Source organism: Triticum aestivum, chromosome 7A (genome assembly GCF_018294505.1).
Source record: "Triticum aestivum cultivar Chinese Spring chromosome 7A, IWGSC CS RefSeq v2.1, whole genome shotgun sequence".
NCBI lineage: Eukaryota > Viridiplantae > Streptophyta > Magnoliopsida > Poales > Poaceae > Triticum > Triticum aestivum.
In genome coordinates, this window is record NC_057812.1 from 723729690 (window position 1) to 723746979 (window position 17290).

Consider the following 17290-nt stretch of genomic DNA (forward strand, 5'->3'; position numbering starts at 1 on the left):
GGTGGCGGCAGCGAAGCTTATAAACCACTCCGAGCCCCTCCCAACTAGCGAGGTGGGACTAAACTTTCCACCGCACCATGAAAGGCCTATGGTCCCGGTTTGTGCCACCAACCGGGACCATAGGTGGGCATTGGTACCGGTTCGTGGCACCAACCGGTACCAATGCTAACCTATGGTCCCGATTCGTGCCACCAACCGGGACCATAGGCCTTAGTTATCCATCCTTTGGGCTGCCGAAAAGAGACCTTTGGTCCCGGTTGGTGGCACGAACCGGGACCATAGGTGGGCATTGGTACTGGTTCGTGCCACGAACCGGTACCATTGGTTTTGCTATATAAGGTAGCACTTGTGAAAATTTCGCCAACTGCTACCATTCCCCCCGACGCCGCCAGGCCATTCCTCGTCGTCGTCGCCGTCGCCGCCCCGAGCCCCTGCCCCGACACCGTCGCCCCGCCCCTGACCTGCCATCGACGTCGTCCTCGCCGTCGCCGCTCCTCCCCGAGCCCCCGCCGCGCGTGTAACCCCTCCCCCACGAGCCCGTTGTCCTCGTCGCCGTCATCGTCTCCGGCCTCGTCGTCGTCCTCGTCACCGGCCTCGTCGCCGTCCTGCCTCGAGCCCCCAGTGAGCCCCTTCCCATCCCGATATGTGCGCTGCCGCGGCTGCGGCCGCCGCCGCCCTTGTGCGCTGCCGCCTCTCCCCCTGCGCCGCACCGCCGCCCCTGTTTTTTATGTATGTATGTATGTATGTATGGATATGCATGTATATGGATGGATGTATGTGTATGTGTTCATAGTTTTTTTTGTTCATAGTTTTTTGTTCATAGCATTTTTTGGCTGTATAGTTTAATTTTTTTCAATGTTTATGGTTAGAAGAGGAGAGGAAAAAATTGTGTTGCAAAATTTAAATTTAAGGTTAGTTGATTTAGTGCATTTTAGATTATTAGTTCTACTGTTAGTGCATTTAAAGTTAGTTTATTTTTAGTTGAACTAGTTGATTAATTAATAAAACTACTTTATTTTACTATATATGGAAGTAGTTTATTTTTAGTAAGTACAACTTTATTTTATTTATAGTAAGTTCTTAATTAGTAGTTGAACTAGTTGATTTAATAAAACTAGTTTATTTTACTATAGAAGTAGTTTATTTTTAGCAAGAAAATTAAGAGAACTAGTTTATTTTTTTAGTTAAAGCAATTATTCCCGCATCGACGTCGACGATGCCTATCCCGCATCCTCGTCGTCGACTCGGCGGAGGAGGCCGGCTTGATCAGAGGGGCCATGTCCGGCACTGGGCTCCGCCGGGCTGGTTTTGGGAGGTGCTACCTTCCAGCGCGCGTAGGTTGGTGAGGAGCCAGCCCGTCGTTGACCTGATCCTTGTTTGGTGGCGGTCGCGTGGGCCGGTGACGGTGCCGAGGCTTCCGGACACCGCGGAGGTGGTACGTCACCGTGTCAGCGAGGAGGACTAGTACGTCCGTCGCTACATGGTTGCGTTGGAGGGCAGGTTCGACAATACCTGGCAGGTTCTTCAGGGATCTCACTGGAGCTATGATCTTGTGATGGTTCCTTCCCTTTGAGTGTCCACCGCCTGCGCCGATACCCGTCGGGCGCTACGGTTCTAGCTGTTTTAGCGATGCTATATGTATGATAGTATTTGTGGTGTATTAGTGATAATATTCGATGATGTATGATAGTAGTTGTTCTTATAATTGAATGCATGCTAATTTGAATACTAATTTATTTTGCGATTTGGTTTTGCTTATTGAATTCTCAAATTGGAAAACTACTCCTACTTTGAATGCTAAAATTGGAGAGCACTATGCAAGGCGTATGCATATTATTAGTTGATAGCTTATAGGGTTTTTGTTTTCGTAGAAATCTAGGTGCCCCCCTCCATCATCCCCGACGTCATCCCTGTCACCGTCCCCCTCCGACCTCGAGGTGAGACCAGCCACGAACCGGTTTTAGAAAGATAATTAAACGATATTTTGGGTTGACTTTAAGTCTATTGAGTCTCCACCATATATGAGAGGACGAAGAATCCCGACTGTTGTCGTGGGGGTAGCTTCTCCTTCGTTCCCGTGTGCTAGACAATTTGGTGTAATGCACTCGGGAACGAAAGGAGGAGCTACCATCACCGATGGGCGCAAATGTCAGAGAGGAATCAGTGAGGGAGAGTTCCACCATATATATATGAGAGGACGAAGAATCCCAATTGTTGTCGTGGGGGTCGCTTCTCCTTCATTCCAGTGTGCTAGACATTTTGGTGTAATGCACTCGGGGATGAATGGAGGAGCGACCATCACCAACGGTCGAATGTATACGCCACGTGAGCTGAGAGTTTTCAAGAAAAGACTCGACAGACCGATAGTCAACTTGTGATGAATAATAATGATCTAACTTAGGTTTTTTAGTACATATATTTAATTGTAGACGTTTAATATTTGAATTATGAACATAGGAAATGTCGTACTCGGACGACGAAAGTCTCCCGGGGGAGTGCAACTGGTGCCACGACGACCGAGGTCAGTGTGACAGGTTCATTGAGCTGGACGAAGATCGACGCTTCAGCATTAAGCTCGAGGAGACCTTCGATGTTGAAACGGTACGCAACGACAACAAGTGTTTTTTTCGTAATTAAGCACGACTTCAACTATATATTTCAATGTGTACTTATCATCTTTTAAAATTCGACTAGTTTATCCCATGCTTTGCAAGACGCTATTGCTACCTCTTGAGCACTGCGTTGGATTTCCCCGAAGAGGAAAGGATGATGCAGCAAAGTAGCGTAAGTATTTCCCTCAGTTTTTGAGAACCAAGGTATCAAGCCAGTAGGAGGCCACGCGCGAGTCCCTCGTACCTACACAAAGCAAATAACCCCTCGCAACCAACGCGAATAGGGGTTGTCAATCCCTTCACGGTCACTTACGAGAGAGATCTGATAGATATGATAGATAATATTTTTGGTATTTTTCGTATAAAGATGCAAAGTAAAATAAAAGGCAAAGTAAAAAAGCAAAGCAATAATAAAGTGATGGAAGATTAATATGATGAGAATAGACCCGGGGGCCATAGATTTCACTAGTGGCTTCTCTCAAGAGCATAAGTATTTTACGGTGGGTGGACAAATTACTGTTGAGCAATTAACAGAATTGAGCATAGTTATGAGAGTATCTAGGTATGATCATGTATATAGGCATCACGTCCGAGACAAGTAGACCGACTCCTGCCTGCATCTACTACTATTACTCCACTCATCGACCGCTATCCAGCATGCATCTAGAGTATTAAGTTCAAGAAAACAGAGTAACGTCTTAAGCAAGATGGCATGATATAGAGGAATTAATTCATGCAATATGATAAATACCCCATCTTGTTATCCTCGATGGCAACAATACAATACGTGCCTTGTTGCCCCTACTGTCACTGGGAAAGGACACTGCAAGATTGAACCCAAAGCTAAGCACTTCTCCCATTGCATAAAAAACCAATCTAGTAGGCCAAACCAAACTGATAATTCGAAGAGACTTGCAAAGATAACCACTTATACATAAAAGAATTCAGAGAAGATTCAAATATTGTTCATAGATAATCTTGATCATAAACCCACAATTCATCGATCTCAACAAACACACCGCAAAAAGAAGATTACATCGAATAGATCTCCACGAGGGAGGGGGAGAACATTGTATTGAGATCCAAGATGAGAGAAGAAGCCATCTAGCTACTAACTATGGACCCGAAGGTCTGAGGTAAACTACTCACACTTCATCGGAGGGGCTATGGTGATGATGTAGAAGCCATCCGTGGTGGATTCCCCTTCCGGCGGAGCTCCGGAACAGGCCCCAAGATGGGATCTCGTGGATACAAAAAGTTGCGGCAGTGGAATTAGGTTTTTGGCTCTGTATCTAATCGTTTGGTGTTACGTAGGTATATATAGGAGGAAGGAGTACGTCGGTGGAGCAGCGGGGGGCCCATGAGGCAGGGGGCGCGCCCTAGGGGGTGGGCGCGCCCCCCACCCTCGTGGCCACCTCCCTTCTTTCTTGATGTGGGATCCAAGTCTCCTGGATCATATTCTGTGAGAAAATCACGTTCCCGAAGGTTTCATTCCGTTTGGACTCTGTTTGATATTCCGTTTCTTCGGAACACTAAAATAGGAAAAAAAACAATTCTGGGATGGGCCTCCGGTTAATAGGTTAGTCCCAAAAATAATATAAAAGTGGAAAATAAAGCCCAATATGGTCCAAAACAGTAGATAATATAGCATGGAGCAATCAAAAATTATAGATACATTGGAGATGTATTAGGCATCCCCAAGCTTAATTCCTGCTCGTCCTCAACTAGGTAAATGATAAAAGAAAGAATTTTTGATGTGGAGTGCTACTTGGCATAATTTCAATGAAATTCTTCTTAATTCTGGTATGAATATTTAGATCCGAAAGATTCAAGACAAAATTTTAATATTGACATAAAAATAATAATACTTCAAGCATACTAACTAAGCAATCATGTCTTCTCAAAATAACATGGCCAAAGAAAGTTATCCCTACAAAATCATATAGTCTGGCTATGCTCTATCTTCACCACACAAAGTATTTAAATCATGCACAACCCCGATGACAAGCCAAGCAATTGTTTCATACTTTTGACATTTTCAAAACTTTTTCAATCTTCACGCAATACATGAGCGTGAGCCATGGATATAGCACTATATGTGGAATAGAATGGTGGTTGTGGAGAAGAAAAAAAGAGGGGAAGATAGTATCACATCAACTAGGCGTATCAACGAGCTATGGAGATGCCCATCGATAGATATCAATGTGAGTGAGTAGGGATTGCCATGCAACGGATGCACTAGAGCTATAAGTATATGAAAGCTCAACAAAAGAAACTAAGTGGGTGTGCATCCAACTGGCTTGCTCACGAAGACCTAGGGCATTTTAAGGAAGCCCATCATTGGAATATACAAGCCAAGTTCTATAATGAAAAATTCCCACTAGTATATGAAAGTGACAAAATGAGAGACTCTCTATCATGAAGATCATGGTGCTACTTTGAAGCACAATTGTGGTAAAAGGATAGTATGTCCCTTCTCTCTTTTTCTCTTTTTTTTATTTGGGCCTTTTCTCTTTTTTTATGGCCTCTTTTTTTTCGTCCGGAGTCTCATCCCGACTTGTGGGGGAATCATAGTCTCCATCATCCTTTCCTCAATTGGGACAATGCTCTAAAAATGATGATCATCACACTTTTATTTTTCTTACAACTCGATACTTAGAACAAAATATGACTCTATACGAATGCCTCCGGCGGTGTACCGGGATATGCAATGAACCAAGAGTGACATGTGTGAAAGAATTTTGAACCGTGGCTTTGCCACAAATACGATGTCAACTACATGATCATGCTAGCAATATGACAATTATGGAGCGTGTCATAATAAACGGAACGGTGGAAAGTTGCATGGCAATATATCTCGGAATGGCTATGGAAATGCCATGATAGGTAGGTATGGTGGCTGTTTTGAGGAAGGTATATGGTGGGTGTATGATACCGGCGAAAAGTGCGCGGTATTAGAGAGGCTAGCAATGGTGGAAGGATGGGAAAAGTGCGTACAATCCATGGACTCAACATTAGTCATAAAGAACTCATATACTTATTGCAAAAATCTAGAAGTTATCAAAGCAAAGTACTACGCGATGCTCCTAGGGGATAGATTGGTAGGAAAAGACCATCGCTCGTCCCCGACCGCCACTCATAAGGAAGACAATCAATAAATAAATCATGCTCCGACTTCATCACATAACGGTTCACCATACGTGCATGCTACGGGAATCACAAACTTTAACACAAGTATTTCTCAAATTCACAACTACTCATCTAGCATGACTCTATTATCACCATCTTCATATCTCAAAACAATTATCAAGCATCAAACTTCTCTTAGTATTCAACGCACTCAAAAGAAAGTTTTACAAATCTTGACTACCAAGCATATTAGGATTTTTTAAGCAAATTACCATGATATTTAAGACTCTCAAAATTATCTAAGCGAAGCATGAGAGATCAATAGTTTCTATAAAACAAATCCACCACCGTGCTCTAAAAGAGATAAGTGAAGCACTAGAGCAAAACTATATAACTCAAAAAAAAATAAGTGAAGCACATAGAGTATTCTAACAAATTTCAATTCATGTATGGCTTTCTCAAAAGGTGTGTACAGCAAGTATGATTGTGGTAAAGTAAAAAGCAAAGACTCAAATCATACAAGACGCTCCAAGCAAAACACATATCATGTAGTGAATAAAAATATAGCTCCAAGTAAAGTTACCGATGGAAGTAGACGAAAGAGGGGATGCCTTCCGGGGCATCCCCAAGCTTTGACTTTTTGGTGTCCTTGGATTATCTTGGGGGTGCCATGGGCAACCCCAAGCTTAGGCTCTTGCCACTCCTTGTTCCATAATCCATCAAAAGCATTCACCCAAAACTTGAAAACTTCACAACACAAAACTCAACAGAAATCTCGTGAGCTCCGTTAGCGAAAGAAAACAAAAGACCACTTCAAGGTACTGTAATGAACTCATCCTTTATTTATATTGGTGTTAAACCTAATGTATTCCAACTTCTCTATGTTTTATAAACTATTTTACTAGCCATAGATTCATCAAAATAAGCAAACAACACACAAAAACAGAATCTGTCAAAAACAGAACAGTCTGCAGTAATCTGTAACTAACGCAAACTTCTGGAACTCCAAAAATTCATCCAAAATAGGACGACCTAGGAAATTTGTTTCTTGATCAGCAGAGATTCGAATCACTATTTTATCACGTTCTTGTGATTTTTAACAATTGTTTTAGTGAACAGAAAGTTTCTGGAAATTACAGCAAGATCAAATAACTATCATCTAAGAAGATCCTATAGGTTTAACTTGGCACAAACACTAATTAAAACATAAAACCACATCTAAACAGAAGGTAGATGGATTATTTATTCCTAAACAGAATCAAAAGCAAAAAAAACTAAAAATAAAATTGGGTTGCCTCGCAACAAGCGCTATCGTTTAACGCCCCTAGCTAGGCATAATAGCAAGGATAGATCTAGGTATTGCCATCTTTGGTAGACAATCCATAAGTGGCTCTCATGATAGATTCATATGGTAATTTTATTTTCTTTCTAGGGAAGTGTTCCATGCCTTTCTTTAATGGAAATTGGAATCTAATATTCCCTTCCTTCATATCAATAATTGCACCAATCGTTCTAAGCAAAGGTCTACCAAGAATAATAGGACATAAAGGATTGCAATCTATATCAAGAACGATAAAATCTATGGGCACATAATTCCTATTTGCAACAATAAGAACATCATTAATTCTTCCCATAGGTTTCTTAATAGTGGAATCCACAAGATGCAAGTTTAGAGAGCAATCATCAAAATCAAGGAAATTTAGCAAATCGCACAAAGTTTTGGGAATAGTGGAAACACTACCACCCAAATCACATAAAGCATAAAATTCATGATCCTTAATCTTAATTTTAATAGTTGGTTCCCACTCATCATAGAGTTTTCTAGGGATTGAAACTTCCAACTCAAGCTTTTCTTCATAAGATTGCATCAAGGCATCAACGATATGTTTAGTAAACGCTTTATTTTGACTATAAGAATGAAGAGAATTTAGCACGGATTGCAACAAGGAAATACAATCAATCAAAGAGCAACTTTCAAAATTAAATTACTTGAAATCCAATATAGTGGGTTTAGCAACATCTAGGGTTTTGCTTTCTTTGATCCCACTTTTATCAATTTCATCATCAAGATCTAAAAACTCCAAATTCTTGGAATGCCTTATAGGTAGAGGTGGATCATATTTAGTCCCATCATTATCAAGATTTATATTGCAAAACAAAGATTTAATAGGGGACACATCAATAACTTTTAGATCTTCATCTTTATTTTCATGGAAATTGGAAGAACACGCTTTAATAAAGGCATCTTTCATAGCACGCATCCTAGCGGTTCTTTCCTTGCACTCATCAATGGAAATTCACATGGCTTTGAGAGACTCATTAATATCATGCTTAGGAGGAATAGATCTAAGCTTTAAAGAATCAACATCAAGAGAAATTCAATCAACGTTCCTAGCCAATTCATCAACTTTAAGTAATTTCTCTTCAAGCAAAGCATTAAAATTCTTTTGTGAATTCATAAACTCTTTAACACTAGTCTCAAATTGAGAGGGCATCTTATTAAAATTTACATAAGAGTTGCTGTAGGAATTTCCATAATTATTAGAAGGATTACTAGGATAAGGCCTAGGATTAAAGTTCCCTCTATACGCGTTGTTACCAAAATTATTCCTACCAACAAAATTCACATCCATAGATTCATTATTATTCTCAATCAAAGTAGACAAAGACATATCATTAGGATCAGAAGAAACACTCTTAGTAGAAAATAATTTCATAAGTTCATCCATCTTTCCACTCAAAACATTAATTTCTTCTATCGCATGCACTTTTTTATTAGTAGATCTTTCGGTGTGCCATTGAGAATAATTAACCATAATATTATCTAGGAGTTTAGTAGCATCTCCTAAAGTGATTTCCATAAAAGTGCCTCCTGCGGCCGAATCTAAAAGATTTCTAGAAGCAAAGTTCAATCCGGCGTAAAATTTTTATATAATCATCCACAAGTTCAAACCATGAGTAGGGCAATTACGTATCATTAATTTCATTCTCTCCCAAGCTTGTGAAACATGTACATGATCAAGTTGCTTAAAATTCATAATATCGTTCCTAAGAGAGATGATCTTAGCGGGAGGAAAATACTTAGAGATAAAAGCATCTTTGCACTTGTTCCAAGAATCAATACTATTTTTAGGCAAAGACGAAAACCAAGCTTTAGCATGATCTCTAAGCGAAAAAGGAAATAGCTTCAATTTAACAATATCATTATTAACATCTTTGTTCTTTTGCATATCACATAAATCAACGAAGCTATTCAGATGAGTAGCGACATCTTCACTAGGAAGGCCGGCGAATTGATCTTTCATAACAAGATTCAACAAAGCAGTATTGATTTCACAAGATTCAGTGTTGGTAAGAGGAGCAATCGGAGTGCTAAGGAAATCATTATTGTTGGTATTGGTAAAGTCACACAATTTGGTATTATCTTGAGCCATCGTGACAAGCAAGCAATCCAACACACAAGCAAACAAAAGGCAAGCGAGAAAAAGGCAAACGGAAAAGAGAGGGCGAATAAAACGGTAAGGATGAAGTGGGGGAGAGGAAAACGAGAGGCAAATGGCAAATAATGTAATGCGAGAGATAAGGGATTGTGATGGGTACTTGGTATGTTGACTTTTGCGTAGACTCCCCGGCAACGGCGCCAGAAATTCTTCTTGCTACCTCTTGAGCACTGCGTTGGATTTCCCCGAAGAGGAAAGGATGATGCAGCAAAGTAGCGTAAGTATTTCCCTCAGTTTTTGAGAACCAAGGTATCAATCCAGTAGGAGGCCACGCGCGAGTCCCTCTTACCTACACAAAGCAAATAACTCCTTGCAACCAACGTGAATAGGGGTTGTCAATCCCTTCACGGTCACAGTGAGATCTGATAGATATGATAGATAATATTTTTGGTATTTTTGGTATAAAGATGCAAAGTAAAATAAAAGACAAAGTAAAAAAGCAAAGCAATAATAAAGTGATGGAAGATTAATATGATGAGAATAGACCTAGGGCCCATAGATTTCACTAGTGGCTTCTCTCAAGAGCATAAGTATTTTACGGTGGGTGAACAAATTACTGTTGAGCAATTGACAGAATTGAGCATAGTTATGAGATTATGTAGGTATGATCATGTATATAGGCATCACGTCCGAGACAAGTAGACCGACTCCTGCCTGCATCTACTACTATTACTCCACTCATCGACCGCTATCCAGCATGCATCTAGAGTATTAAGTTCAAGAAAACAGAGTAACGCCTTAAGCAAGATGACATGATGTAGAGGAATAAATTCATGCAATATGATAAATACCCCATCTTGTTATCCTCGACGGCACCAATACAATACGTGCCTTGCTTCCCCTACTGTCACTAGGAAAGGACACCGCAAGATTGAACCCAAAGCTAAGCACTTCTCCCATTGCAAGAAAAACCAATCTAGTAGGCCAAACCAAACTGATAATTTGAAGAGACTTGCAAAGATAATCAATCATACATAAAAGAATTCAGAGAAGATTCAAATATTGTTCATAGATAATCTTGGTCATAAACCCACAATTCATCGGTCTCAACAAACACACCGCAAAAATATGATTACATCGAATAGATCTCCACGAGAGAGGGGGAGAACATTGTATTGAGATCCAAAAAGAGAGAATAAGCCATCTAGCTACTAACTATGGACCCGAAGGTCTGAGGTAAACTACTCACACATCATCGGAGGGGCTATGGTGATGATGTAAAAGCCCTCCGTGGTGGATTCCCCTTCCGGCGGAGCTCCAGAACAGGCCCCAAGATGGGATCTCGTGGATACAGAAAGTTGCGGCGGTGGAATTAGGTTTTTGGCTCCGTATCTGATCGTTTGGGGGAACGTAGGTATATATAGGAGGAATGAGTACGTCGGTGGAGCAACGGGGGGCCCACGAGGCAGGGGGCGCGCCCCCCACCCTCGTGGCCACCTCCCTTCTTTCTTGACGTTGGGTCCAAGTCTCCTGTATCATATTTGGTGAGAAAATCACGTTCCCGAAGGTTTCATTCCATTTGGACTCCATTTGATATTCCGTTTCTTCGGAACACTGAAATATGCAAAAAAAACAACAATCCTGGGTTGGGCCTCCGGTTAATAGGTTAGTCCCAAAAATAATATAAAAGTGGAAAATAAAGCCCAATATGGTCCAAAACAGTAGGTAATTTAGCATGGAGCAATCAAAAATTATAGATACGTTGGAGACGTATCAGCTATGTCTTGGAGAGGATGAGTTCTGAAGACCATGAAAATTTTGAAACAAAGAAAATTCACCTAAGGACCCATCATGGTATGGATTTCGAAGTAAAACTGTACAATGCTAAGAGCGTAACCCATTTTGGTTGCAAGAATTGGGAGGCACTTTGCAAGATGTATGGTTTTCATGAGGATATGCTTGTCACCATGGATCTTGGTGATCCTGAAATCGAGCAAAACAATCTGAACATTTGGGTCCTTGTTGATACGCCTCCAATTCTACCGCTATGTGAGTTTCTTAAACATAGTTATTAACTAATTTATATTGTTTATTTTAAAATAGTTGACAGCTTATTTTCATTGACAGCTTATTTTCATTCTTCAAAGAATGTGCGAAAGATGGTAGACAAAACCCACTACGATGACTGTGAATTAACTTATCAGGAGAAAAATCATCTGATTGAATTTTGTATTGATCTTGAGAATTACAATATCTACAATCAAACTCCTCAACATTATGGTGAATACGTGCCACTAGTGCACGTGTTGAACAACAGTAACTTCCATGGAGATACCCTGGTAAGATTTTTTTCTATTATGACATCCTTGCATCTTTTGCATACTTCTAAAACTAGTACATCATTGTTAACTACGAAGTTATTACTATGTTTTTCAACAGATAATCCCAAATGATTGTGTGCCTCATCTGATGTATCAGCATGGTGGTCGCCTTGATGTTTTGAACATACGGCCAGGTCATCCTACGAATCTCAACTGTCCATACAAGATTTCTAAAAGAAGTGGAGACATGAAAATCAGAGAATGGAAAAAAATGTATGGACAGTCGTAAGGAGGTTCTTGGAAGCAAAAGGAAGCGCCGCGCAAGAATTGGCGAGAGGATGATCTCCATTCTCCATAATGGAGAGTCAGGGTCTATATTGTTTTATGCTATTTTACCTTAAGTAGGATATTTAGGTCCTACCTAATACTAATGATCATGTGCTAAGAACAATTAGGTAGGGTTGGTTCGATGACTATCAAGATGATAATCGTATGACTTGTTATTAATAACGAGTAAAGTTGTATGATGATGATTAGTAGGACTTGTTATTATGATGATGCATGATGTGAGCATGAAGAGTTATTATATATCTGTGTGTGAAATTAACATGGATTGGATTGAAGTGAAGGCAACATGCATGTGGTGCATGTTAAAAGTAGTACAATCCAAACTTGATCAAGTTAGGATTAGTATTACTTTCTATATGCACCACATGTTGCCTCACTTCAATCTAAGTCATGTTTAGAAATAGCAGTATAGCAGTAGCACGGAGATAAGAGAGGACACATATCTCTATTAGCTACCTATAACAACATAAATTAACCCCCTAAACCACCTCCTTTAAAAAAAAACACAGCCCCTGAAATGCTGACGCGTGGAAGCTTATTGGTCCCGGTTGGTGCTACCAACCAGGACCAAAGGCCATCCTGCCTTGGCTCGCCGGAGCGGCCACGTGGGGGCCCATCTGTCCCGGTATAAGAACCGGGACTAAAGGCCTAGGGTATTATTAACGACACTTTACCCGGTTCCCCAACCCGAACAGATGGGCCTTATGAACCGGAACAAATGGCCCTTTTTTTACTAGTGCTGACCCACCTGTTCACCGTCTTGACACCATGGATGACTGTCGCCGGGCACTCCCATCATCGGCGAGCGCAGCTACACGATCTGAGTGTCGATTGGACGGCCTCCAATTGAGACAGCATGCGTGGCTGCACAAGACGTACATGTTTTTGCTGATTCTGCAGAGACATACAAGTATATGATCTAGCTTTGCATGCAGGCTAATGGATTGATTCTGTTCAAGGTTAGCTAACTTTCAATCAGCCGGAAACACGCGCACTCTACATGAATTTCATGAGCTTGGCCGATGGTTTTGTACGGCAGCAAAACGCACCAGCGCCAACATGTCGGATAACTAGGCGTTGGTCAGCATTCCGGTGTCGGCCTGGTGCGCTGGAGAGATAACACACCGGCCTCGGCCTCCGGCATGCTCTCGGTGCACTGCAAGCACCCATAAAAATTCAGAGTATGTTCTTTATTTTCTCACCTTCGATTCCTTTGTGTTGCTTCCATTGGCAGATGTATAAATTGCTAACTGCACGTATATGGGATATATATCTACAATAAGTTAGAAAAGAATTACTCGCATATAGGCTGCCACATGGGTAATAACATGAATATTAGGGTCTACCTCTTCCTTCGGCGGCGCCGCCGAAGTCCACAAAATTCCCACGTGAAAGCCGGCCGGATTGCTCAGCTTTTGCTGGTGTTCGGTTCGTCCCGAGGCAATCGTCCTGGTACACCGGTAGCATGGAGGTAGGGGACGGAGATCACGGGGCAGGGGGGTCGAAGGAAGCGCAGGCGGAGGAGTTAGGGCGGAAGTCCTTGGGGGCTGGAGAGAATCAAGCCCCGTCGGCATCGGCGGCGAGGGTGGCCGCGGGAGGAGCGGAGGAAGTGAGGGGCATGGAGGATGATCGGGTGGAAGGGGATGAGGAGGAAAATTGGGATCATCATGGCCCAGATCCGAATCTGGAGGATGCGTTTGAAGGCCTAAACTTACATGGTGAGGAGGAGGAAGACCTAGATCTTTCAGGGGAGGTTGATGAGTTAATCAGGGATGTGAGGTGGCTGGCTCTCTTTAGGGTTCATACCCTACGCCCGTTCAGTTACGCGGCCCTGTTAAACTCCATGAGGAATGCTTGGGCGTGTGCTCAAGGTGTGACGTTCAATATCAAGGGACCTAATTTGTTCTTGGCGCAATGTCATTGTTTGGGAGACTGGAAGAGGGTTATGGAAGGAGGACCGTGGCAGTTTAGGAGAGATCCGGTGGTTTTGGTTGAATATGATGGGTTTACTAATGTCTCTGATTACTCGTTGGACATGTATCCAATATGGGCAAGGATCAAGGGCCTGCCAGATGGGCTAACGAGGAAGAAAGAACTGGCCGAGAAGGTTGCAAAGAAGGTAGGGGAGCCTCCGTTTACGGCGATGGTCAATGAAGGCAAGATCAATCCTTAGAGCTATATAAGGGTTAGGGTGTTTGTTAATGTTAATAAACCTTTGGTGAGATTTGTGCCAATCACTTAATTTGAAGGAGAGGAAGAAATACCCCGTTTACTATGAGAAGTTGCCTGATTTCTGTTTCTTTTGTGGATGTATGGGTCACGTGGTTGAGGAATGTGGCGATGGGATACACGATCCATCGTCGTGTGAATGGGGTGACTATTTGCATTGGAGTGGTGAACCAATAAACAGTGGCACAAGAGGAGGTCGAGGTGCTTGGTCTGATTCGCGTAGAGGAGATAATGCCTCGGGGGAGGGAGTACGGGGTGGTAGAAGAGGAGGCGGAGGCAGAGGTGAAAGAGGAGGGAGAAGCTTTGGGGCTGGAGGTAGGGGCGCTGGAGTGCATCCGAGTCAAGCTGAGGGAGTTGTTGAGGAGGGCGAGCAAGTCGGGCTGGAACAGGAACTCTCGGTTCGTAAAAGACTCGTCAGAGATGATGGTACTATTAACCTCCGTGGGCAGCTAGTCCCTAATCTGGGAGGGAAGGTGGCTGATACAGTGCTCCTTATTGAGAACGGCGCCGGGATTGGGCGCCCGAGCCTGACTGCGGCTGGCTCCACCGGGCAAGAACCCCATGGTGAAGAGGCTGTGACACAGTGGGAGTGGGGAGGAGATGGTTGGCGAAGTGGACATGGGTACATATTATGAGGCGGCCTCCGAAACGGAGGACCACCGGGCCCAATGAATTGCTTAAGCTAGAACTGCCGGGGAGGGGGGAATTCCCGGACAGTTCGTGCGCTGACGACCTTATGTAGGTCACATTCCCCCATGTTTGTGTTCTTGTGTGAAACGAGACAGAAGGAAGCGAAGATGAAGAGGTTGAGAGGTCGGCTGGGCCTGAAGGGTTTTTGTGGCGTCGACAGTTCTGACATGAGCGGTGGATTGGCAGTATATTGGCATGAAAATTGTGTGGTGGAAGTGCTAGACAAAGACGATCGTCACGTCGATGCTCTAGTTCGGGTGCAGGAAGGGGCGGAGCAATGGAGAATTACGTTCGTATATGGAGAACCGCGGGTAGAGAATCGACATCTCATGTGGGCAAAATTACAGAATTTAAAATCTGTAAATGATCTTCCGTGGTTGGTTATCGGGGATTTTAACGAAGCAATGTGGGATTTTGAACACTTTTTAGCTACACCAAGGCCAGAGCCACAGATGATATCATTCAGGGATGCGCTTGAAGTTTGTGGCTTTGTAGACTTGGGTTTTTCGGGGGTCCCTTTCACCTATGACAATAAAAGAAGCGGCACGAACAATGTCAGGGTGAGGCTTGATAGGGCCGTTGCAACAAATGAGTGGAGAAATCTATTCTCTTTTGCTTCCGTACATCATATTCTTAGTCCTTGTTCGGACCATGTGGTAGTACTGCTCAAAGGCGAGGCGGACTCAGGACCGGTTGGGCCTATTTAGCGCCGGTACGAGATTTTCTGGGAGCGGGACTTGACGCTCCCGAAGGTCATCAAGAATGCTTGGGAGTCTGCTAGAAACGTTCAAACTTTGGTGCAGCTGCGAGAGGCGCTAACCAAGACGATGGTGTCGCTTGGGTCTTGGTGTAGAAAGTTCGGAAATGTAACAAAGGAATTGGCTAAGTCCCGGTCACAGCTAGAGGAGCTCATGCATATGAATGCGGACAGACAAGAAATAAGGAAAGTGACAGACAGGATGAATGAGCTTTTGTACCAAGAGGAGATGATCTGGCTCCAAAGATCGAGAATTTCATGGCTTAAGGAGGGCGATCGTAACACAAAGTTTTTTCATAGTAAGGCAGTGTGGAGGGCTCCGAAAAACAAAATCGGGCAGTTAACAGATAGTATTGGGGCGGTCCACTCAGATTTGGCATCTATGGGTAAGTTAGCGAATGAGTATTTCCGTGATATCTTCACAGCGGATGCTAACCTCGATGCAGGCCATGTGGTTGATCTCTTTGAAGCACTGGTCACGGAGGAGGACAATATCAAGCTGTGTGCCCCGTTTAGTAACAAGGAAATTTCTGACGCACTTTTTCAGATAGGACCACTTAAGGCGCCGGGGCCTGATGGTTTTCCTGCCAGATTCTTTCAGAAGAATTGGGCGACTCTCAAGGACAGTGTGATTGTGGTTGTTAAGGACTTCTTTGGGACGGGTGTGATGCCAGAGGGAGTTAACTCAACGACAATTGTCCTCATACCGAAAGTTGCCAATCCTACAAAATTGTCTGAGTATAGGCCAATTAGCCTGTGCAATGTGATTTACAAGGTCATATCTAAGTGTTTGGTAAATAGGCTCCGTCCTCTCTTGGACAACCTAATCTCAGATGAACAGAGTGCGTTCATACCGGGTAGGATGATTACTGATAATGCGCTAATTGCCTTTTAGTGCTTACACTACATCAAACAGGAAAATGACCCCACAAAGAGCTTTTGTGCATATAATCTTGATCTCTCCAAAGCATATGATAGGGTGGACTGGGGATTCTTGAGGCAAGTGATGCAAAAGTTGGGGTTCTCTCAACAATGGATAGACTGGATTATGACTTGTGTCACATCGGTGAGATATTCTGTCAAATTAAACGGAACTCTCTTGGATTCATTTGCTCCGACGCGTGGGCTTCGGCAAGGTGATCCCCTTTCACCATTCTTATTCCTATTTGTGGCGGATGGGCTTTCTGCGATCCTAAAAAAAGAGTGGCTACTGGTCTTATTACTCCGGTGAGAGTGTGCAGCCGAGCTCCAGGTATATCTCACTTGTTATTCGCTGATGATACCTTGTTGTTTTTTGAGGCAACTAGAGGTCAGGCAGAGAGCGTTAAGGAAGCTCTAGACTTGTATGGTGCGGCCACTGGGCAAAGTCTTAACTATGATAAATGTTCCATGTTCTTTGGTTCTTCTTGTCCGAACACAGTTCAAGATGAGGTTCGGCAGGTGCTGCGAGTGCAAAGTCTGATTTTTTAGGAGAAGTATTTGGGCCTACCTACTCCTGAGGGATGCATGTCTAAGGGGAAGTTCCAAAACCTTCAGACAAGCTTGACAAAACGCCTTATTCAGTGGGGAGATGGTCAACTTGCCCAGCCCGGAAGGGAGGTATTAGTGAAAGCTGTTGCACAGGCGCTGCCAACTTATATCATGGGGGTTTTCAAATTGCCATTTTCAGTATGCGATGATCTTACAAGAATGGTTAGAAATTTTTATTGGGGTTCGGCAAAAGGGAAAAGAAAGGTCCACTGGAGGGGGTGGGACCATCTCATG